At 48.8% G+C, this 23,251-nt stretch overlaps 1 protein-coding gene across 3 annotated transcripts in view; it reads right to left on the minus strand.

Moving 5' to 3' along the window:
• Positions 1-18,920, minus strand: part of B3gat1 (beta-1,3-glucuronyltransferase 1) — a 31,971-nt gene extending 13,051 nt beyond the window's left edge. The window contains exon 1 of one of the 3 annotated variants that reach the window (XM_090319751.1): positions 18,838-18,920. The gene's annotated coding sequence lies outside the window, so the exon portion shown is untranslated. Of the gene's footprint in view, positions 1-18,178; positions 18,629-18,837 lie in introns of those variants that run through there. The other 2 variants (XM_090319752.1, XM_090319750.1) reach the window with 2 other exon arrangements.
• Between the last annotated feature and the right edge of the window lie 4,331 nt (positions 18,921-23,251).

The following is a 23,251-nucleotide window of genomic DNA, read 5'->3' on the forward strand; positions in this document are numbered from 1 at the left end:
GCCTTGGGTCAATGATTAGCACCTAGTAGAATCAGAGCTATATGGAGGAAGTGTAGAAGCATGGTTCTGTGTTTTCAACAAGGCAGGGAATGGGAAGTTTCTGGGTGAGGGACAGGTGGATTGAGGAATGCACACAGGCCCAAATCTTTTTCTGGCCTCAATCAAAACTACTTGAACAGCCATCTTCTGCCATAGCTGCCTGCATCCTGGGTCCCAGTACCTGCTGGACACTGAAGCAGGAAGAAGGGGGAGGAAAGGATAAAGGGAAGATGGAGGCATGATGCAAAGGGAACATGCTGAGTATCTGAGCCCATTCAGGTTTTTTGGTCAAAATATCTATGAGATGAAAGTGAGAAGAATGAGGAAGAGAAAGCTCCAAAAATAAACTTAGCAATAAACCCAGTTGTGCATTAATTACTCTGGAAGCCATTACGGTTTGAAAACCCCATAACTTTAATGGAGGCTATTATAAGCATAGTGGCAAAATTGTGGAGCTAATTACCAGGAGGTTATTAAGTAGAACAGTGCCTTTAGCTTGGCAAAACAGCCATCTGGACAGTAGGGGGCAGGCTCAGAGAAGATGGTGCCTGGATGTGGGGGCCCTGGAGTTGGAGATTGTGTTTATGCTCCAGTCTGACACCAGGGTGGATTCCACATCCCTCCTCCCATCATGTGGCCTTTCCCTGGATTTGGAGGAAGGGTGGTGGTGGTTGCTGGTGGTTACAGGCATATCTACCACCTCAGAATGGCTCCTGTGCCTTACTTAGGACAGGCAGAAGAATCAACACAAAAGTAGAGAGAATCTGGGCCAGGGAGGAGAACCCAGGAGTGGGGATAACTAAAATGGGGAGAATGGGTGTTTCAGAGTATGTTGGATGGAAGGAGAGGCAAAAGGGGGAAAGTATGGCAAGACAGGAAATGTGAATGTACGTGGAACCTCAGGGTCATTTGTGGTCGTGACTCCCCACCCCAACACTCACACTCAGGCCTTGACTGGCCCGTGATGACAAACATCTCTCTCCAGTAAGGGCAGGCATAAGGAGGCCTCCCCTTCCTGGGTGTTTTCAGTGTCCTGTGGATAGAAACAAGGGCTATATTGTGAGAGCTACTGGGAGCCAGTCACAGGGGCAGCAACAATCAGAGTCATTTCTCACCCTTCCACCCGCTGCTGGAGACTATAGTCACACTTCTCACTATGTTTAACCTCCACCTTTATCTTTGAAGCATGGAAGTAGGTTGGAAGAAGTTGAATGAGTTTTTAGTTCTGCTATTTTAGCAACCTGAGGCTAAGGCACTAGGAAGATAAAAAATGTCATGTGGGGGCCAGAGTCAGACCAGAGGGCCTAAGTAACACCTCAAGGAGCTGAGCCTTAATGAAAGCTAGGGAGCCAGGGAAGACTGGGCATGTCTGAGAAGACACAGCAACAAGAACTTAGCCATGGGTTTTGGGTTGCTTTGGGCAGCAGATAGGAACTAGGGAAATGTCCAAGATACTTAGCCAAGACTGATCATCTTATCTTGAGGAGGGCAAGTCAGGCTGTAATAGCCCAGGAGTATCCAAACCTGAGAATGCCAGAGATGTACATGAAGTTGGCATAAGGCAAGCTAATTCCAAAGGAATGGAAAGGCTTTCTTGGGAATATCTGAGCCTCAGTGATGCAGTTCATCATCCAGTAAGCTGAAGATCAGCCTAATTGAATACCATCTGGCAAATATTCACTGTGTCTATAGTGGACAAGGCGCTGTTGGATTAATGGATGATACAGCAATGTGGAGAGGAAAGAAGTCCTTCCTCCAGGAGAGATCTTATGCAGGCGATGTGTAATGTATACATAATATCTGAGAGTTTTGTGTGAATACATGTGTGACAGAAGTCCATTACAAGCAAGCTCAGGGCTTATCCACACCGCTTCTCTTTGGAGGATCAAGTCTTTGCATTAATTTAGCTGGTCAACAGGAGGGCTCTTATAGAACCATACACACATGCTGTACTGTTTTCAGCAAGGAGTTTAGAAGAGCCAGTTGTTCAATAATGTTTGCCCATGATTACAAGTACATAAATCAAAACTAACCAGCTGTCTGGGTGCTGGTGGCTCACACTTACAATACTAGCTATTCAGGAGGTTGAGATATGAGGATCATGGTTCAAAGGCAATCCAGGCAGGAAAGTCCATAAAACTCTTATTTCCAATTAACCACCAGAAAAATTGGAACCGGTGCTGTGGCTCAAAGTGGAAGAGGGCTAGCTTTGAGTGAAAGAAGCTCAGGGACAGTGCCCAGGCCCTGAGTTCAAGCCCTCTGACAACAAAACAAAAGGAAACAAAACCTTACCCAATGTTGGCTGGTTTCCAGCACTTCCAGGTTATAGGTGCTGGGCTGAGGGTGCTTTGGGCTGAGTAGAAGCTTTGAGAATTCCTACACTGCCCTTTTGTCTTCACCTCACCTCCCTGCCATTTCCAGCTCTGAGACCTTTGCAGTGACTGGAGGGTGGAGGACACTTGGAAAGACATCTGAAAATAGTATTCGATAGTGTTCATGACTGGTTCCCATCAATCTTCATCAAATTTGGGGAAACTTTTTTTTGCCTCCACAGACTGTCCTTATGTGGTCCTTGGAGAACATTCAATTATATTTTTGTAGAAACAGCACACACTTATTTCAACATACTCGTCCAATGGTTTATGTAACAGCCCATGTAATAATAAGTACTGTGGTTTTATATAGGTGGCAATGAACTTTTGACTCCAGGAAATATGTGCTCAGTCCTGTTTGAGGAAGCAACCCCTATCTTACCTCTTTTGGGTACTGGCCATAATTAGCATGCTGTACGGACTCAATGGAAGACACTGATGTTCTTTGGAATTGATCAAAACATGGCTGGTTAAGAAGATTTCTACCCAGGTATCAATAGTTCATATCCCAGTTACTTGGGAAGCTGGCATCTGGAGGATTGTGGTTCAAGACCAGTCTGGGGAGAAAAACTTGTGAGACTTTCTCAGCTGGTTGCAGTAGCACATGCCTATGATCCCAGCTATAATGAGAGATCTAAAAGGAATGGGTTCCAGATTAGGCATGTGCTCTGGCAGGAAATAAGATCCTATCTCAAAAAATATCCAGAGCTAAAAAGTAATGAGGGTGGCAATGAGCAGTAAAGCACGTGCCTAACAAGTACAAGGCCCTGAATTCAAACTCCAGTACCACCAAGAAAAAAGATTCTGTGAGGCTGAGGAGACAACTCATGGCTGGAGCACTTGATCCATCTTCAGCATCGCAGAAAACAAGGGCAAAGATAGAGAAAACAATCTGAAAACCTTCTGTTTGTGTACAGACAAACACGAATATCTCCCAGGAGTCTGGGCCTCTGAGCTGACAGAGGCAGATGCTGAAGCTTCTTCCTGAAGCCTCACAGGGGAGCTGGGGAGCCAGCTGGAAAGATAGCTCCTGCCCCCAGCCCTCTGGGTATGGAAAAGAGGCAGTGGTAACAGAAGGGTGACGGGAAATTGGAAAGAAATGGCAGAGATGCTGGCCAGCGCTCCAGCATCCTAAGCCATGTCCCTCTTCCTTCCAAGAGAGAGGCACAGACTTTGTCCCAGAGATCCACAGGAGCCCCTAATGGGATCAAGGGATTAGTATTGATTCTGCAGGCGCTGCTCAGGAAAAGCTCAATGCCAGAGCTAATCAGTTCCCAGTCCGGTCAATTCATACTTCACTAACCCAACCCAGCCCTTCAGCAGCCAGTGCTGCAACCCTCAGGCCCACATAGCCCCTGCTTGGGCTATAGGGCACAGACATTGACCTCACCCTGTGTATCCGTTTCTAGAACACACAGGCCCTCTAAGGGCTTTCTCTCTTTCTTTCTCTTCTGGTCTAAGTCACTCATAGAGAGGAAAGAAAAGGGATTCCTCTGAACCTACATTGAATGCGCAGGGCATCTGTTGTTGTTGTTGTTTTTAAAAATAAAGCTGGACCTTTAGATCTTCACAACAACCCTGTGAGGCAGGCAGGGACACTTTGTCCCCATCTTGCATAGTACGTCATGAAAGTTTAGATAGTTGTACACGATAAACCTAAAGCTCCCATGTTAGGCACAAGCCAAGGCCTTGACTTCTGGGTCCAGCAGTCCAGCAGCCTGCCAGGTCATGCTGCCTTTTTTTTTTCACAGCTTCTTCTGGGTTTTGCTTTCCTGTGGTTTACCTTCACTTCACCTATCAAGAGCCCTAGTGTCTTGATATTGATAGGCCTTACCTTCACTTTCCCCACCCAGTGGCTAGTCCCAAGGACTCTGGGAACAGATTATGAGACTTCTAAGGCTGCAAGGCTCCTTTCCTTTCCTTCCACCATACAGGATGGAGAAGGAATAGAGGAAGGCCCAGACCTGAGGATGCCTTTGTCCTGTGCTGACTGAGGGCCTGGACTACTGCTGGCTGGTACTTGTAGATGCTTTGTTAGGAAGGGCGATGTGAATTTTAGATCTTCTACTATCGGTTTCCTTCTAGCTAGGAAAAACAAGCCAAGGATACAGACCAAAAAAAGTGTTACACCTATTCTTATATGGTGTAAAGAATATTCTTAGGTTTGTTTCTTCCTGCCTAACGGCATCAAAAAACATGAAATTGTCAGTTGTGGGCTTGAACTCTTGGGCCTTGATGCTGTCCCTGAGCTCTTCAGGTCAATGTTACCACCCTACCCTTTGAGCCACTGTTCCACTTCCAATTTATGGTGATTAATTGGAGATAAGGGTCTCACGACTTTATTGCCCATGCTGGCTTTGAACCGTGATCCACAGATCTCAGCCTCCTGAGTAGCTAGGATTACAGGCGTGATTCATTGGATTTTTTTTTTCTTATAGGTGATTTTTTTGTTTTTCCTTTTCAGAAATAGGTTTTGAGTTAGATTTGGATTACAGTTCTGTTAGAAATGAAAATTGGGTTTAGTTCAGTGAGGAACATCTACAAATCAAAGTCCATTCTAGGTTATGGCAGTAATTTTGATGGAATGAGCACTGACTCCAGCTGGTTCTGCCATAGGCCCCTGCTCTGTCCAGTAGCAAGTAGTCTCCAGGGAAAAGTATGAAGTCTATTCACTGGCCCAGGGCTTCTATGTGGGAGGACCTGAGAGCAAATAAGTGCTTTGTCCTGGAGAGACATCACATGTTCCTGCCCTCCACTGAGGCCCACATAGGAAGGCATAAGCAGGCCTATGACCCCACTCAGGACTGGAAGAGATGGAGAGTGAATGGCAGCAAAGGAGACAGATCCCGTCAGAGATTTGGGAACCTATACAATTGTTTGCAGGCCCTCAGTGAAAAGCCACCATATAGTTTTCAGAGGAATCCCTCCTCTTTTTCTTCCCTCCCTATGTGTGACTTAGACCAGAGTTCATCCCGGGTGATGGATGAATGACTGCACAGTAGTGTTCATGTGGGGGATGAGTGGTCTGTGGCTAAGTACGGGAAGGCCCTTAGCAAGACCACCAATGGAACAGGATCTAGAATAACCCAGGGATGTTCAGCCCTGCCTGATGAGGGAAACAGACATCTTTGGGGTTCATATGGTTTGGGTGCAGTCTCTGCAAAACAAAAAAAAACAAAACTCTCAGCCTCACCTGAGAGGTAAAGAGGACAGCTCAACTTTGAAATGGACTACCTTCCACCACCTCATGCCCCCCCCCACCCCACTCCTTTTCTCTTCCCCTCCTTGTCCTAGGTCCTTTCCAGCAGCCGTGCCAACTGTCACTGTTCCCAAGGCAAATCCTCTCATTTTCTCTTGATGTCTGTCTCTTGGGAGCTTAAAACAGCACACATTTATTCTCACCATTCTAAACATCAGGAGTCCAGACCTTATTTCTTGAGGTTGCATCAGGCTGTAAAGGATTCATTGAGTGGTATTCTCCTCTGGAGCGTTGACTAGATAAGAATCTGCTGCCCAGCTCACTCAGGCAGTTGGTAGAATTCCCTCCTTGTGGTAGTAGGCTGTGAGTTGCTCCTTGGTGGCTGTGGTTAGGAGCTGTGTTTACTCCTTAAGGGTGACACACCTCACTCTATCTTGCTACAGGGCTCTCCCAACAACCTCTTTCTCAAGCGAACAAGGGGAGAATCTGGAGCAGATCAAAGCCCTATTGAACACAATGCAATAGTAGGAAAATCGGCTCCATTTTCATGGCAACCTACTGATTAAAAGGTTAGTGACAAGGACCAGCCATGGTCCTGGTAGAGATGTAATCTCTACACAGAGGCAGAAATACACCGTGTCAGAGATCCTGTGATACCTTAGTGTTTGTCTATTACCACTAGACAGCTGGGCCTCTCCTACCTCAAACTGCTCAGCTCTTGCCCAGCCCTCACAGCTACTGAGAGTGACCACAGGATCTACCTGCAGACGTGGCCTTCTGTCACCAGCCTCCCACCTTCCCTTTGCTCTATTCTAGAAGTATGGAAGAACAGTACAATGGTAGGGAGATCCTGAGTCACAAATACTCTATGACTTCTTTACTGTGTGAGCTTTGCAAGGGAACCTCTCTGAGCCTCAGTTTTCCCATCTGTAAAGTGGGACCAAAAATGTGCTTTCCCAGATAGGTTGTCAGAACAGTTAGAACAAAATCTGTACACTGTCTGACATGGGATAGGCAATGAAAAATAGAAGTTACTGTAGCTGTCATAAAATCTTGTTTGACCTTGCTTCTCGCCAACTCCTTCCTGGATGCTGGAATGCAGATGGATGCTAAAGAACCGGGAAGCCCATGTTTTGCTCTCTAAAAGAGGAGGCAGGGAAAAAACAAGGGACTGGAGGACGAGAGACAATTTCATCTCAACTGCTAACTCTGGTCTTATGGTATGGTGTGAAGCCACCAACCTTTATATTTTTCCAGCCTGGTTTCCTCATCTCCATGGGGCTTCTATGCTTCTCTTGTTCTGGTATGTTCTACTGTGACATGTCTGAAATCCAACCATCATCTTTCTTCCCACAGCAGCCCCTCATCTAGGCTTCCTTTTTTCTGTCATTGTCTTGAAAGCCAACACAACTTTGGGATTGTCTTTAGTTCTCCCTCTTTGCTCTGGTGGGCTCAGCAATGAAGTATCTGCTGTACCCCTTTAATACTGATTCAGGGCAGATTTCTGTCTGTAGCAGGCCTCTGTGGTGATGTGACTTTAATTCAGAGTCTACCCTGTTGCCTGACCCCACCCATAGTCTTTACCCCTGAATTCTAACAAGGCGTTTATCCTGCTGTCCTTCTTACATCCTTGATAATCCTGGCAGCAGGATTGACATGTCATATAGTAATGTCCCATCCTTACCTTCTCCTGCCAAGACTGGGTCTGAGACAGCCCCAGTGGAACAGATTTTTCAACCGAGTTGAAGTCCAAGAAGTAAACCAGGCCCAGCTCTTGGAAGCCATTATGCCCCGTTGGCTGCACACATCCCACCTAGCCTTGGCCTTTGCTCTATCTGCTCCTTTTAGCCAGGCTTCTTTCTGGCTTGATTTGCCTGTGGTGTGCAGCAGGCCCTGAACAGCTGTCATATGTCCTCTACCAGTGGAAGTCTGGATATCACTTGCTGAGGATGTACAAGGATGTGAGTCTGGCAAAGATGTCTCAGGAATCTGCTCTTCCTCGAACCTAGAAGTGGCGAGGGTTGAATCTTTCATTTAGACAACTCCTATAGGCTGCTAGACAAAGCACTGACTAAATTCAGAAGTCAGGTGTTTCTTCTTGACATACATGTGCATTTACATATATGCTCCTGGCTAGCACTCCATATGAGTATGAATACATGTGTTAATGACTCAGTGTCAGTTACTGCTTCTGAGCCTTATTAGAGAATCCATGACTAAGACCTTGTCCCAATAAAAGACTGTGTCATGTGCCTTTGGCACCAAGCAACACTTGGGTCCTGGAATCTAGATAGGACGAGCCTAGTTTTCTTTCTGTGCCATGCTAGAACGGAGGGGCAACCCCTCTGAAAAGTCATAGTCATAAGCCTGTTGCTGGTGGCTCATACCTGTAATCTTTACTCAGGAGGCTGAGACCTGTGGATGACAGTCTGAAATCAGCCTGGGCAGGCAAGTCATTGAGACTGTTATTTCCAATTTACTCCTAAAAAGCTGGAAGTGGAGCTGTGGCTCAAGAGGTAGAGCATTAACTTTGAGCATATAAGCTCAAAAACAGAGCCCATGCCCTGGGTTCAAGCCCCAGGACCAGCAATCAGTCTGCCTGCCTGCCTGCCTGCCTGTCTGTCTGTCTGTCTGTCTGTCTGTCTGTCTGTCTGTCTGTCTGCCTGTCTACCTATGTATCATCTATTTCATACAATAGCTCACATTCAGTGGTATATGTGTGGCTCCCTAAATGATTTCACATTAGTTAACTCATTTAACAATTAGCCCTTATAATACCAAAGCTTTGTTTGTGTTACACAGAGAAAACTGAGTCATAAAGAGGTTTTCCTGAGGGTTCTAGGCAATGTGCAATGTAACCTGGTCACATCCTTCCTGGGCTGAGGGCTGATGCTAGCCCCTCCTAGGAAGCTCACAGCATGTGGCCAGCAGATCCTCTGCTCTCCTATTAACAGATGGATAAAATCCCCGTGCACCTTGATCATCAGGGCTAGTGAGAACTTACACTTCTTTATCCAAGCGAGAACACTTCTGAAAGTGTGATGAGGTGATAGAACAAGTAACAGGAGCCAATGCAGTCGTAACAGGTAAGGTCTGGGAACATATTGGGCACAGTGGGCATCAGGTCCCTCAACCAGGGCTCATGAGTCTCCTGTGCAGGTGTTAGGTGTGGAAGTGAGTGCCAAGTGCAGCTGGGTACCTTTCCCCTCTTCCTCTCCCAGGGTAAGTCTTCAGCTCTGCACATAGTTTAAGCCAGCAACCTCCAAAGAGGCCACTTTCCTCTCTGCAGTATGGTAAGCTCGGGGAACAAGTGTGTCTCATTCGCTCCTTCTAAGAGTCTGTCCCCATACTCTTCTTGCTTGGACTCACTTTGTCTAGCCCAACTTCAGGATGTTGTCCTGCCCTGGACTCTGCACATGGTTTATAGCAAAATCACTTTGAAATATTGACCTGCTGGTTTGGAGATTCCTAGAAATCTGCAATCTTCAGTGCATTATGAAAAGCCCAAGGGCCAGCCTAAGGTACCTGTACAGTGGAGAAGGGCTCAACTATTCTGCTACTGGATAAGCAACAGGAACTAGAACTACAAGACAGTAAATCTACAACTATGAGCAAACAATTGCAGCAAGCAGTATGTGGGCAGCTGACCAGAAGGCCTCCTCCCTTCCTTTACCAGGATAGTATAGGCCACAAGGCCTTCAAGACTCCTAGAACCTTGTGCTCTGGAAGCTAGGAGGGGTGCCTCCCTTTCTTCCTACAACCCTCAAGGCAGAGAAGGTACCGCCGCTATGCTATTTGGGTGCTGAGCACTCGTGCAATGAAGCTGTCTCAGAGCCAAACAGGGAAGGATGCCCACTGAAGTGTGGAGCCAGACACAAGGCACCTGCCAGATCCTCTGGACCCCTGGAAGGCAGGCCAGGTGATTCTACTGGATCTGACCCTGGAGCTGAGTTCACCTTAAGGAGTCACTCTTAGACCTAGGTGTCCTGGAGGGAGGACTTGGACAGCCAACATCTGTTTGTCCCCACAGCATCATCTTTCCCATTCTGAGGCTGTCCAACTCTACTGACTGCCTCTGTTTCCCTTGGTGCTGATGTCTATGCTGCCCTGGGTGAAGGTGCTGGTTAGGTGAGACTCTTGGGCTTTGTGCTTCTCTGAATGTCCTATCTCTTCTCCTTGCCCTCCACAGGCTTGAGCATTTGAGACACCCACACTGCCAGGGGTCCAGTCTATAACCTGATGTGTACTTGCTGATTATGGGCCCTGGGCCATGGCCTCTCTAGAGGTGCCAGGGCTTATTCACTTGTGCATTCCTACCACAGGGCTCAGGACTGTGTGACTTAGTCTCCTTTAGCTATAACTCTTCCTTGGGGGAAAACATGGGAAACACTTGCTTTACAATTCGCACTATAAGTGTTAGGTTATAAAAATGCAATGACATCAATAACCACTGCCACCTTATTTCAAAATTGGACTGAACCTCAGTGCCTGGAGAAGTTGCAGAGAGAGGAGACATCTTGGCTTCTTCCTCAGGCCCTTTAAAGCTTACAATGCACTGCCACACTGTCTCCCTTTAGGAGGGAGGGTACTGCTTTTTCTGATTGGACAGCTGAGTCTTAGAACTGAAGGTCATACAACAGTCAGGCCGTGAGGGCTTCCCTGGTGTTCTGACAACTAGTCCTTCATCTTTGCTGGGTCCAAGATTCTCCCCAGGGAACAACTGGGGATTCTGCTAGGTCACACGTTCTCTCTTTTCCAGCCCCTGGAGCTATCAATGCACTGAGACCCATCAACCAGGATCTAGGGCCAGTGATCCACCATTATCTTCTGCCCTTTCCTTCCTTTTCTTACCACTTCTGAGACTGCCCACGTCTCTCTCTTGTGCCCACCCTATCCCTAACGTCTGTATCTTGGAGAATTACCTTACTGTGCTGGATGTAAGGAGCTGAAGGGTGTTGGGTTATTCACAGCCTAGGAAAGCAATGAGCTGGAGTGGGAGGCAGGCTCACCCCCTGCAAGCCCAGCAGGTGCAGATGTGATGAATAGAGGGGTCTTTAAATCTCCATCCCACAGGCGGTACATTATGCTGACAGTATCTGTATGTTTTACGGGCTGTATATTACACAGCAAGCTGCAGGGGTGGCCACAGATCACTGATCGCTGAGATGGAATCTGAACATCACAGAGGCACGTGTTGAAGGCAGAACTGCCACATCCAAGGGCCTCTCCAGGGTCCTCTGGGCTCTGGCTCCCTGTGGGGTTTCTGGAGGTAGTGAAGCAGAATTTCCCAGGAAGGCAGTGGGGTACAGAGGGTCTGGCACAGGATGAAGGCACTCCCTCTCCCCTTACCCCCCTCACTAGTCAAGGAGGCCCCTCTGTCCCCCACTGTATTTCCACTGCATGAGCTGCTCTCCCTCCAGGATGAGGACAGGGCACTCATTCTCATGCCAGCTGACCTGTGAGGATGTTCAGGAAGCAGAGCATGGACGAAGGGAGAAGGAAGATGCCTGATCAGACCCTAAACAGAATGGGATTCCCTCCTGACCGGTGCTCCTCTGGCATCTGGTACATAGCTTCACTCTGTATTTGCACAGGCAACACCCAGAATGGAAAAGTCCAATGGGGAGAGTTACTGTGGCTTGAGCACTTTTGCTCCCCAATCTGGTAGAAAAGAACTTATCCTCTAGAGATAGATGAACAATTGTGATGTATGCCTACAGTGGGATGCTATTCAGCATTACAAAGGACACACATATGACATGGCTCCGCCTTAAAGGCATTGTGCTAAGGACAATGAGCCAATCACAAGAGGACAAATCATGTACAGTCCTGTTCATATGAGGTACCTGGAATAATTAAGCTCACAGAGATGGAAACCAGAATGGTGGTTGCCAGGATTTAGCAAAAATATTTGTTTGATAAATAGCTTCTAGCTGGGTGCTGGTGGCTCATGGTTGGAATCCTAGCTACACAGGGGGCTGAGATCTGAGGATCATGGCTTGAAGCCAGCCGGGGCAGGAAAGCGTGAAACTATTATCTCCAGTAAACTACTCTGAAAAAGTTGGAAGTGGTTCTCTGGGTCCAATGGTAAAGCACTGGCCTTGAGCAAAAAGAAACTCAGGGACTTGGGCCAGGTCTTGAGCCCAGGGCTGCTTCCCCACCCCCCAAAAAACAGTAATTAAAAAGGGAAGATTTTATGCTATGTGGGTTTTAACCACAAAATCAGGAAGCCTGTCACCTGTTTAGATGTGACCAGGTTCTGGAGGGGAGACTCTAGTAAGCTTTCTCTGCTGCTGGGCTGGGCTGAGTGTCCTGTAGGGTCCATGAGACTGCTTCCCTGTATGCCTTCCTAGGCTGTTGCTTGAGAATGTCACATGAAGCAGGCATAGGACACAGCCCTCCCTGTGGCAAACAGGGCTGTGCAGTTATCTCCTAACTGAAACCTGGGCAGCAGCAGAGACCAACATCAGCCAGGCTGCTTGCTCTGTGACACAGAGAGGGAGACTGATGAGTGGGCGAAGAAGTTAATATCGACACGTGGTGAGTTATGAGAGCAATGCTTCAGCTTAAGATCACAAACTGACAGAGAAAGAAAAATCCCATGCCCAGAGACCTTTCTCCAATGAGAACAGGCTGGTGAAGTGAGGGCCTGGACCAGTGGGTGACCAGGCTGAGTGGGGGCTGGCCTAGTGGCCTCCCCAGGGACCCGAAGCATAATTGGGGAAGGGGAGAAAGAACAGATGGGTGGTATGGGGAACCAAATAGATGCCCTGAAGCACTACAGCGATGTGGCTGGTCCATTTCACAATGACAACATCCATGTTACTAATGTGGGGTTGCCTCCAAGCAGACCCACACAACCCCTCTGAAGGCAGTGATCTGAGAAGGTGGTAACAGAGAGAGGCTTATCTGGATGGTTATTCTCAGATTTATGCAAACTCAGGAGGATACCCCCAGTCAGAGGGCTCCCCATCTGGGATAATCAGGAACTAGGCAGTCCCAGGATCCAGACCTTAGCCCCCTAAAGACACTGGCAGAGTGTCTGGCTTCAGTGATCCAGGCTAGGCTTACTCCTTGCTCAGAATACATGAGGGTGCAAGTTTCTGATGCATTGCTAGGTGGCAGGAGGAGCCAGCCTACCTAAGGGTCCTGATGGAGAAAGTATAGGCCATTCTCCTTGTCATCTCATCTCCCTGCCCACCTCCACCTGGGAAGAGGGGTACCCTGACCCTGAGAAAGGATATTGCCCTATGTACTTCTTTCTTCTTCTTCTCTTTTTGGTACTACTTGAGTTTGAACTTGGGGCCTCCTACTTAGGAGGCAGGTATTTTGACAGTGTCTTTTTGTACTGATTCTTTTCAAGATGGTGTCTTGATTTATGCTTGGGCCAGCCTATGCCACGATCCTCCTCTTGTCACAGTCACTGGCATGAGAGCATATCACCATGTCTAGTCACTGGTCAAGACAACATCGGAAGAAATCACCCCCCCCCAACCCATTAGCCTTGAAACTCAATCCCCCTTCTATACTTCCCAAGTAGGTAGGATTACAGGCTTGAGCTTAGTACTGTCCTATGCATTTCTGTTCCTTTAAGAGGATAGACCACCTGCCAGAGGGCCAGTAGGTGTCAGAGGATTGGAACATGGTTTGGGATGAGGCACTGAAATTCTGTGCAGCCTTAGGCAGGAGTGGGAGCACTCTGAGTATCTGTTTCCTCTTCCACACAAGGAAAGAAGCAGCTTAGAGTCACAGAACCCAATTCAGGCTAAGATGGCCATCCATCCGTCTGGTGGAAAATTCCTACTTCCTACCACTCCCTTCCTTGTCTGCTTTTCTCCAATCTCTGGCAACTGAGCTCCTGGGGTGTTTGAGGGGATTAAATGTCATAATTTACCTGGGAGGGGAGGTGTCTTTTACCCCATTTTAGATAAGCAAGTGAGGCCCTACAAGATTTGTCATACAGTTATGAACACAGCCAGGACCATAATGTGGGCTCCAGCGGCACAGTCTGCTGGGTATATGGCAACTAAATCCTGTCCAGCCAAGTGCCTCCTGGCTGTGGTTGTCCATTGAGTTCAGGGCTTCTGGGATTTCCTTCTCTCTAGTTGAAGGATGGGGTGAGCCAAGCAGAGCCCCTCAAATTCCTTCCTCCATCTCTATCAGCAAGATGCCACGGTGGCTGAGCTCACAACTTACATTGTGAACTCCCCAGGCTTCTAAAATGCTTTTGGGTGAGATGGGTTCCAGTAAAACAGAATCCCTTCTCCTCCAACCAAAGCTCCAGTTCACTCTTTGTCTGGCAGCATTCAGTTACAAATAAGGATACAATCCCAGTCTTAGTTTATTTCCAGGGCTACATCCTATCACAGATGGGGAAACTGAGGCTCAAGAGTGTTCAGTATTGTAAGCATAGTCATGAGCTGGCAGCAAATAGTCTGGTCCAGAGTGGCCTATTTGGTAAGTGCTTCAGTGAATTGGTAAGCAAATGAATAATACAAATGGCTTTCTCTTTTCAAATAAAATAAATAGCATGGCACCTGCTATGGCATGTTCTGAGTAATTAGCATGATGAACTACAATGACTCATTCCCTTCTCATCAACAACCTATTATTACTCCCATTTTAGAGACTACAGATCGGAGGCACAGAGAGGCTAAGCCATGGCTCAAGGTCACACAGCTAGAAAGTAGTAGAAATGGGATCTGAGTTCAACCAATCTGACCCCAGTGACTACAATCTTAGCCACTCTACCAAAAACATGTATGTGTCTGTCAATTAGAGCTTTCTGTGCTATCAAGAATGTTCTTTATCTGTGTTGTTCAAAATATGTAGCCACGTGTGGCTAAGTGCCTTTGAAATAAACGAAAGTGGCAAGGGACTGTTCAGGATACAGGGTGACACAGCTCACACCATTCACTGTTGCCTTTAACAAGTCTGAGAAACAATGAAATGAATAGCCTAAATTCTGGGCCTGAACAGAGACAGTGATGTCTGGCCTCTAAGGATGGTTCACCTGCCCCAAAGGAAGCAAACCCCTAGGGAAGCTGTCCCACACAGCCACACAGTAAGGACAGGAGAAACTGGCCACTTATCACAGTGACACTTATGACCCCATGGCCACATCTTTTTGCTCTGATTTCTCTTTGATCCATCCCTCTCCCCTCTCCTTCCAGTGAGTAGATGACTGGTACACAATTTCTATATTTAAGAAAGGAAAAATTCTGCCTGTACAGAGAACACGAAGGCTAGGGATCTAGGGACCCTTGGGCAATGTCAGTCCTTCAGTCCAGTCAACTCTTTGATCCAGACTTAGATTCTCTACTTTAGGGCTTATTACGGTGGCAAAGCCTTAATCTCTGCCAGCACTTGGCATGGAGGCTGCCTCCTGCGCTGCTGTCAGCTGGTGTGTGCGCAGGGAACACAGACTCATTTTAATATTGGCCGGAGCTAAACCTCATTAGAAAAGTAAATTTGCTGTAGCTGCAGGAAAAAAAAGGAAGCAGCAACCCACATAGTCCTTCCAAAGTTAAATAGAAAACTGATTTTGACTTATTTTGTACTATATGCCCTTAGCATCTGGTGCAGAACCTTGGACACAGGAGATGTTTTAGTTGGTGTCAGGATGAATGGACTGAATTTTGAGGGATCTCTGGTCACCTTTTAGCATGGAAAATAAGAGGTCATGGATTAGGATTTTTTTTTAAATAACATGATTTTTTGATAAAGTGCTGATAATAACTAGACATAAAAATAGCATTCTTGCTGTTCTTTAGTAGAGGGATGTTTTGGGCTCTTGGGGTTTGAATATGAAAGGGGCAGATCTAGCTCAAAGTTTTCAAGTATGCGTGATTATGTAGAGTGAGGATCGCAAGGGATCTGTGGATCAATTCCTATGAGACGGGCTCCAGTTGGCTAGTCGGAGTCATCTAGGTTTTGGGAGAATGGGAGATGGGTGTTGGGGGGAGCAGGAAAAATATATAATCAGTTAACATTCACATAGCACTTTCTCCCAAAATAGACTATAAGATGTGGGCTTCTCAATCTATAGACTTTCAGGAAACCAGGGCTTCATAGGACTCATTTTTCCCCCAAAGTCTACTCAGTTGGTCACAGAAAGGCTAAGCCTGGGCCAGCCAGGGCCCATTCTTTCTGCATTATATCCCGCTCTTCTTACTGTGATCTTCAGGAGGGTCTCTGAAGGTCTGTGACTAGAAGCCTGGCTGGGGAGAGTGGTGCATGCAGCAGCCTTCTCTTCCTTCTTCCCCTGAGGCCTGCCTAGGTCCTGCATCCTAGTCCCTTCCATTGTGTCTCAGGAATAGGAAGGGTAGGGAGAGGCTAGAAGGAAGAGCAGCATCCTCAGTACTGCAAGTAGGAGGGCCTGTTTGAAGATCCCTGTACATTCCTAATGCTTTTGATCTCACAGCCTGCCCCCTCTGTCTCTTGGCCTCTCAGTGGATTGTCCAATGCCCCCATGGAGGGTTCTTACAGGGAAGTATAATTGTCCATATCTGTATGCTGGGGACTTGGTGAAGAGAACTTTGCATGCCCTGGCTTCTGCCTGTGTCTTTGTGGTCTCTCTCTATCCCCTTCTCTTTGCCTATCACAGGCCCTTCTCTCTTTTAGGTGCTCCTCCCCTCCAGTTCTCAACAGAGGGGAACTCAGGCATCTCTAAGCCACAGAGATTATCCCTCTATTCCAGCCACAATGGACCACCAAGCTTCCTGGTACAGAGGCGGGGCTTCTGATCAGCACATCCTTCTCTGTGTCTTGTTCTTATAAAGCTCCTGACCCATCTTTTACCTTGTGCTCCACAGACAGGAAAAGCATACTGACTTGGTCCTCTCTTCCCTGGAAACTATTGTGGGGGAATCCAACTCTATCTGCAATCCTAAGTGAAAGAAATGGGGCTTCTTTTCTCTGGAGACTTTGGTCTCTGACAAGGGCTCTCATACTGTTTCAGGAGCTGGTTTGCTCAGTGATTAACCTGCTCTATGCTTTAGCTAGAGCAGCGAACACCTGCTCCTTGAGAAGCATACACGCACATATTTAACTCAGCACACAGCTGCTTTGAGCATGCTTGAACACGAGGTGCTTCCTAAGCATTGAAAGATCAGTCTCAGGAACAGTAACAACAAAGCCCTGCCCAATGGGGCACAAATGTATTCACTGTCCCTGTGCCATTAACCCAAGCTAGCATTTTTGCTTTAATCCAGGAGAACAGAGAGAAAATGCACATAGTTCCAGGACCTTTGGGGTACTGAAAATAGACTGAGCAGAGTGGGAATTCTTTCTGCAGACCTCATGGGGGAAGGGTCTTCATTCCAGTTAATGAACAAAAGAACTTGACTTTTGCTCCACGAAGGCAATTAATGGTCACTAAGAAAGATCTGGCAAGAAAATGTTTCAATTCTGTGGTGGCTCTGATCTGAAGTAGGGAAATAGATGTAAGAGTCAGAAGATAACTCTGAGAAAACCCTAGAGCAACAGTTCTGTGCAGCCATATGGCCCCTTAGTAACTCATGACACACTGTGCTTGCCCTTTTCTCACAAACACATGGAAATAACCTAGTGCTATGTGCTAGGCATCCGAGGCAATCATTTTAAACAGTGCATGCCATATAGCCCACGTTGAAGGCGCTCTGGATACCCCACCCAAACTGGTATCCATGCAAACAGAGTTAGTTCCACCACACAGAGGCAAGGCCACAGTCATAGGCCTCTGGAGTCCCTTAGCCACCAGGTTCTTTAAAAGCTATTTGTCTAGTGTGGGACTGAGATGTGGTCTGACTGGGGGAAGCTGGTCAAGACCTTGTGTTCATGAGGATGGGGGTTCCTCTCATGACTTTAGCTGCCCACCCTGCCACCCCTGCTTGGTGGACTGGTGGCACCCTTTCTAGCCTCAATCTCTTCCGCTTCTTTCTTTGAAGTTGGGTGTGACTGGAGGGCTCAAGGCCTAGGCCTGAACCCATGTGAAGGGGCTGAGGGGTGGCAAGCTTGTCTGACCCTCTTCCTTCTTGCTGCACCGAAGGTCCCAAGGACCCGCTGTCACTCCTGTCACCTCTCAGTCCCTTAGCATCCCCAGAAGAGCTATAGCGGTTGACTTCCGTGAATAGTTAACTTGCCAATGCTTGGGAATAGCAGAGGAGTTAGGGATGATTGTTTCTGGGAACATGGGTACATCAGAGGTGCCGTCTCTTGACTGCTCCTGTGGGCCACCTGGAACCACCTGCTGAGGTGGCACCGGGTGGACTGGCTGAGAGGGACCCGTTGTTAGAAGCAGTTCTTCCCTCCTCTTGGTCCAAGGAGGGTAGCCAGTGCCCAGGGTTTGTTTCGCAGCTCCTGAGCAGCAGCAGGGCCTCCCAGCCCCGCTCCCCTTTTCAGCTGCCCTCACTGTGCGACACACACACACACACACACACACACACACACACACACACACACACACCCCACGCGCGCGCCCGGGAGGACATGGCGTGGGTACTGATGGGGGTCGCATAAAGGGGCTCTGTGCGCGCGGTGGCGGCGGCGGCGGCGGCTGCGGGGAGCGCGGGGTGCGGGAGGCACTGACCTGCGGTGGCGAGTCCGGATCGTCCCCAGCGCGGTCCATCGCCGGTGGCGGCCCCTATGCCCCGGCCCCGGAGCCCCCAGGCTGCTGCCCTGGGCCGCGCGCGCCCCTCTCCTCAGGGGATGTCGGGCTCCTGGCCCTTGGGGGCCACTTCATAGCCGCGAGGTTCGCGCGTCCACCGTCCGCAGCCCCGGCCCGGCCCTGCCGCCCTGGCCCCACTCCTTCTGGGCTCAGCGAGGCGGCGGCCGGAGCCTGGGAGCGCGCGGGTGGGGGCGCGGGGAGCCCGAGATCAGAGGCGCGGGGCGGGCGGGAGGGGCGCGGAGAGCGGGCCCGTGGGCTGGCGGGGAGTGCGGGGCGGCGGGGGCGCGCGGCCGGAGCCCAGCCGACCGGGCCGGCGCGCGGTCCCCTCGGCGCTGGTGGCGGCGGCGGCGGCGGTGGATGCGCCGGTGCAGCCGCGGCTCTGACAGCGCCTCCCGCCCCGCCCCCACCCTACTCCCCGCCCCCACCCCCTCCCGCCCCCAGCGAGCGCGAGCTGCCGGCGGGACCCGAGCCACTAATGGTCGGTACCAACCTCGCTAGCTGAGGCGGGGGGCGCGAGGAGGGAGGCCGGCGAGGGGACCCCCTCCCCGAGATTGGTTTCACCTACCCCCCCCATACCCTACCGGCGAAGGCGAAACACACCCCCCCTCCCTAGCGGAGGCCATTCCAGCTTTAGATGCTGGAGCCAGGACTGCAGGAGGGGCCGAAGACGCGGGGGGCTTCAGCTCTCCAGAGTTAGAGCGCGCCGGGGCCCTGCCGGCGCCCCCATCCCACCCCGCCTCCATCCTGGCTGCTCCAGGCGCCCAGCTTGGCAGCCTCTCTCAAAGGGAGATTGTTTCCGGGCTGGGCTGCTGGGGGGCGGTTCTCGGGGACCCAGTGGCAGGGCTGGAGCGCGGGGAGGGTGCGGCCCCTTTCTTGGCTTCAGGCGCCCTGGAGTGGAAAAGGGCTGCCTAGATGGGGCGGGGAGGGGGGACGGTCCTCAGGTCTCCAGTGGGGCAGGCCCACCTGTGGGCACTGCTGTCTTGTAGGAGGGCATGTCAAGCTGCGGAGTGACAGTAGGTACCCCCTCCCCTTCCGCCCCTTTCCTCCTGTGCGCGGAGCATTCTAAAGAGGAGGCAGCAAGACACTGCTGGGTGCAGAAAAGCAAGAGCGCTGGCCAAGAGCGGGGAGGTGAACGGGGGGGGGGCGGGGAGAGGCCATCCAGGAATTTCCCAGCAGGCGCTCCTGTCCCCGGGAGCTGTGGCTGCTGAGAGTGAGGGGGGGCGGGTGCTGGAGGATGTGTGTGAAAGTGTGCATGGATATGTATGTGTGTGGATAGAGGCACACTGTCATGTGTCCATCTAAGGAGAGTTCCCCAGTGCATCTCACCCACTTCTGAAAGACTCAGGAGCTGTCCTGGAACTATAAAGGTTTACACCTCTCTAGGCCAGTCTGTCCCGGACTACGGGATGGTCAGGGTCATCCAGCTGTTGTCCTCTTCTTAGCCCCAGGACGATGTCACTGCTTTCCTGCTAACTCCCTTTCTAACCCAGTGAGGAACTAAGCTGAGGCCATAGGTCTCCTTCCTTATCACCTTCTTTGCCTGTTAGGATCAAACCAGGGTCTCCCACTAGGTGGGGTTTGTTGGAGGGAATGGGGCAGGAGCTCCATAATCACTCACTTTGGTCAGAACCTTGAATAAGAAAGGGGCTATCCACCACATCATCCCCCTAGAGACTTAAATATAATCTCAAGGGACAGCTGTTCCTCACAGTCTTTCAGGCCTGTGCCTAACAGCCTCCTTATTAGCAAGGTCGTTTCTCCAGATCTAATTTGAGTACCTGCTACTGCAGCATGGGATCATGTTCTCCTCTTCATGAAGCAGAAGTTACGACCAGCCCTGTTTGTGCTTGTTGGAGTGACCCTTTCTCCTTTCGACTTTGTTAAGAAAACCTTTGCTGAGACTGTGCTTTCCTTCTGGTATTTCTTTCCCTCCACCCTCTGCTTCTTCACTGACACCACATCAAGTGGGGCTGGGGGATGGTGGTGCAGGTAAAGAGCAAGGAGGAGGAAGGAGCACTGGAGGACACAGACCACTCAAATGGGAAATAACCCTGGAAAGTATCTCATCATTTTACCAACAGAAAAATCAGCACCAACAGAGGGTCTCATTAGTGTTTTGTCTTATCCTCAAGGATGGGGCCCAGACTCCCAGATGTTAGCTCAGCAGAACAATGACAAAAAAAAGATGCCTAGGTCTATGGCCAATTCTGAAGGCACTGGTCAAATGACCTGGCCAAGGACTGTCCTCTCTATCTCCTCAGTAATAAAATGAGGTTGCATGAAGCGCTCAGGCATTCTGTGTGATTTCAAGAGGCTGTGGCCAGTCATGCTGTATGCAGGTGTTCTGCGGGGGTGTACTGCCGCCCCCCCCTTATGGGAGTTCAACCAAATGGAACACTGTTGTAAGAGCCACGATGATAATAAAGCCCCTTTCTTAGAGACCTGTCTTACAATTTTGTCCCAGGCTCTGCTTAGGGCACTTTTTAATATTAATTTTTTCAAGCCAACTTAAAACAGCAATGTGAAATTAAAATCAGCATAAGAAGGCTCAGTAAAGGGACGACAGCCAGCCATTTGTCTTGGTGGGACATTTTGGCAACTCTCCAAGTATGTGGACACACACAAATACACAATCACTTCTATAGGCACAGAACATGAATAGAGAGACAGAATCACAAAAGGAGTGCATGCCAATGGTTTCTCACACACCTTATGCACACATACAAATGTGTGCACATGTTCCTACCTGTGTCTAGCGATTTCTACAGGTGGTCTGAGCCCTTGATGCCACTTTTTTACTCATTCTCTGTCTCTCCTTGGTCTGTGCAGACCTGTGTACATTGTTTCATTCCTCACCTGGATTTAGTGTATCTCCTCTACTTAGTACTTTTTCTAAACCTCAGGAGCAGAATTTTTGTCTCTTTAAATGACTGATCTTTCCCCCCTTCCTCCAGAAGTGAGCCCCTCTTCTCAGAGGCCCCCAAAGCCCAACACCAGGATGTTTAGTATGCGAAGCTCGGGTTTGTCCTCTGGGACAAGCCATTATGTGTTTATTGTGTAGTTAAGCTGGACAGGAGCCCTGCCCCTGCTCTGGTCCTGGCCCAATTCCCATAATCTGAATTTCAAAAGGGTCCCATAAAAGCATCATCTGTAATGTAAAACCCACGGAACATCTGGGATGGTCTATAAGTTTTCTCCAAGTCACCTGTGTCCTAATTTGATATGAATAACAATTAGTTTACTCATCAGTTAATTGTTCCTCTAGTGGGTTCTCTCTGCCTTGGCCACTCTTTCATCTGGAAATGTGGTGTGTACTAGAATTGTCACTGATGGTTCCTTTTCAGGCCTGTCTTTTCCTTCTCAGCAAACTACTTCTGCTGAGCCAGTAGGAGTCATGTACTGGTCCCAGGCCCCTGCCCTGTCCTCCTAGTTTTCTGATTGGTGGAGCCATGCAATATCCATTTGTGCCCTGGGCATTTGCAGCAGATATTTGGCTGATGAATGTGCTTGTGCACATGCAAGCACACCAGGGAATGAAGGAGGTTGAGGTTGATGAGGTTCACAGTCATGCCTTGCAGAATCTGGCAGGTTTCACAGGAAAGCTCCTGCCCTGATTCCCTGTTGGTTGGGTATGTATTGTTTGGGCTGGTAGAGCTCATGGTTCAGAGACAGACAGGAGACTTTTCAAATCTTCTCTTTTATTAAGAGATCTATAATCCCAGCTTCAGATCTTAGATGCTCTTGGTTCCCTGAGCAAATGGAAAGCAGTCATTTATTCGAAGGATACTCAAACTCAACCCCTTCCTTTTCTATGCCTACCTGTCTCCTCTCCAGTCTTTTTACACTATGACCAGGGTACAATGTTGTAACTTCAAGATGGCTTTGTAACTTAATATGCCTGTTGTTTCTATGAGGTGTTGGTACTTTTAGGGAGCAATCTTTCTGAGGTAGCATGGGGCCATTCTCTGTCCTCTTGAGGAAAGGAGAAAAAAAAAAGTAGGCTATCCCTCCATTGCTTCAACTACTTTGAAGGGCCTCTTCTTCTAGTCTCCTAGCATCCCTTCCAAACTAGATTTGAAGTTCTTCTGCAGTTCCTACAAAGTCTCAAGCCCCCCAGGTAGTGACCTACCCTTCTCTGAAGTCATTGCACTTAATCTGAACTTATATGTGGACCCCTAGTCTGTTCCTCCAATATTTATTGAGCTCCTGTCATATACCACACAGTGGTGAATGATAACCACTAACAAGGTTAACATTGCTTAGATCCTCTTGCATATCCCAGGTCATGTTCTAAGTTTTGGTGTGCATTAACTAATTTTATGACATAAGGTGTTACTTATGAGGTGCCACTTGTGATATGATTCTATTGTAGCTTCCATTCTGTAGGTCAGCAATCTGGGGCATTGCATTTCAGTAATTTAATCCAGGTCACATGCTCAGTAAGTGAAATAATTGGACCTTGATTAGTTTATTGGATTCTGGGACTTGATTCTGTATCCCCTGTTTCTGGAGCTTCTATGCTTGTGGCATCCAAAGTTGAGCCACTAGGACACACATATTGAAATGACATGATGGTGGCTCATGCCTGTCACTCCAGCTACTTGGGAGGCAGAGATAGGGTAGCATGGTCTAAGTCTACTTAGGCATAAAACCAGATCCTATCTCAAAAAATAAGCAATATACAAAGGACTGGTAGAGTGGCTTAAATGGTAGAACATCTGCCTAGCAAGCACAAAGCCCTTATTTCAAACCCCAGGACTGCCTAAATAAATGAATGAATAAACAAACAAACAAACAAATAAATAAATGAAAACTAGTAAGGGTTCTGGGAGTGGGGACCAAGTAGTCCTCTTTAGGAAGGCACATTTGAGCTAGGACTAGGAGAAAAGCCAGGAGGAAAAGTGCCATGCTAGGAAAAAGTGGGGGACACGAGCCAGGGGAGAAGCAACGGACAAAGCCAAGTGCAGAAAAGGCCTGGAATATTTGAGAAAGGAA

The sequence above is a fragment of the Megascapheus bottae genome, chromosome 27 (assembly GCF_031878675.1).
Source record: "Megascapheus bottae isolate mThoBot1 chromosome 27, mThoBot2.hap1, whole genome shotgun sequence".
Taxonomy (NCBI): Eukaryota; Metazoa; Chordata; class Mammalia; order Rodentia; family Geomyidae; genus Megascapheus; species Megascapheus bottae.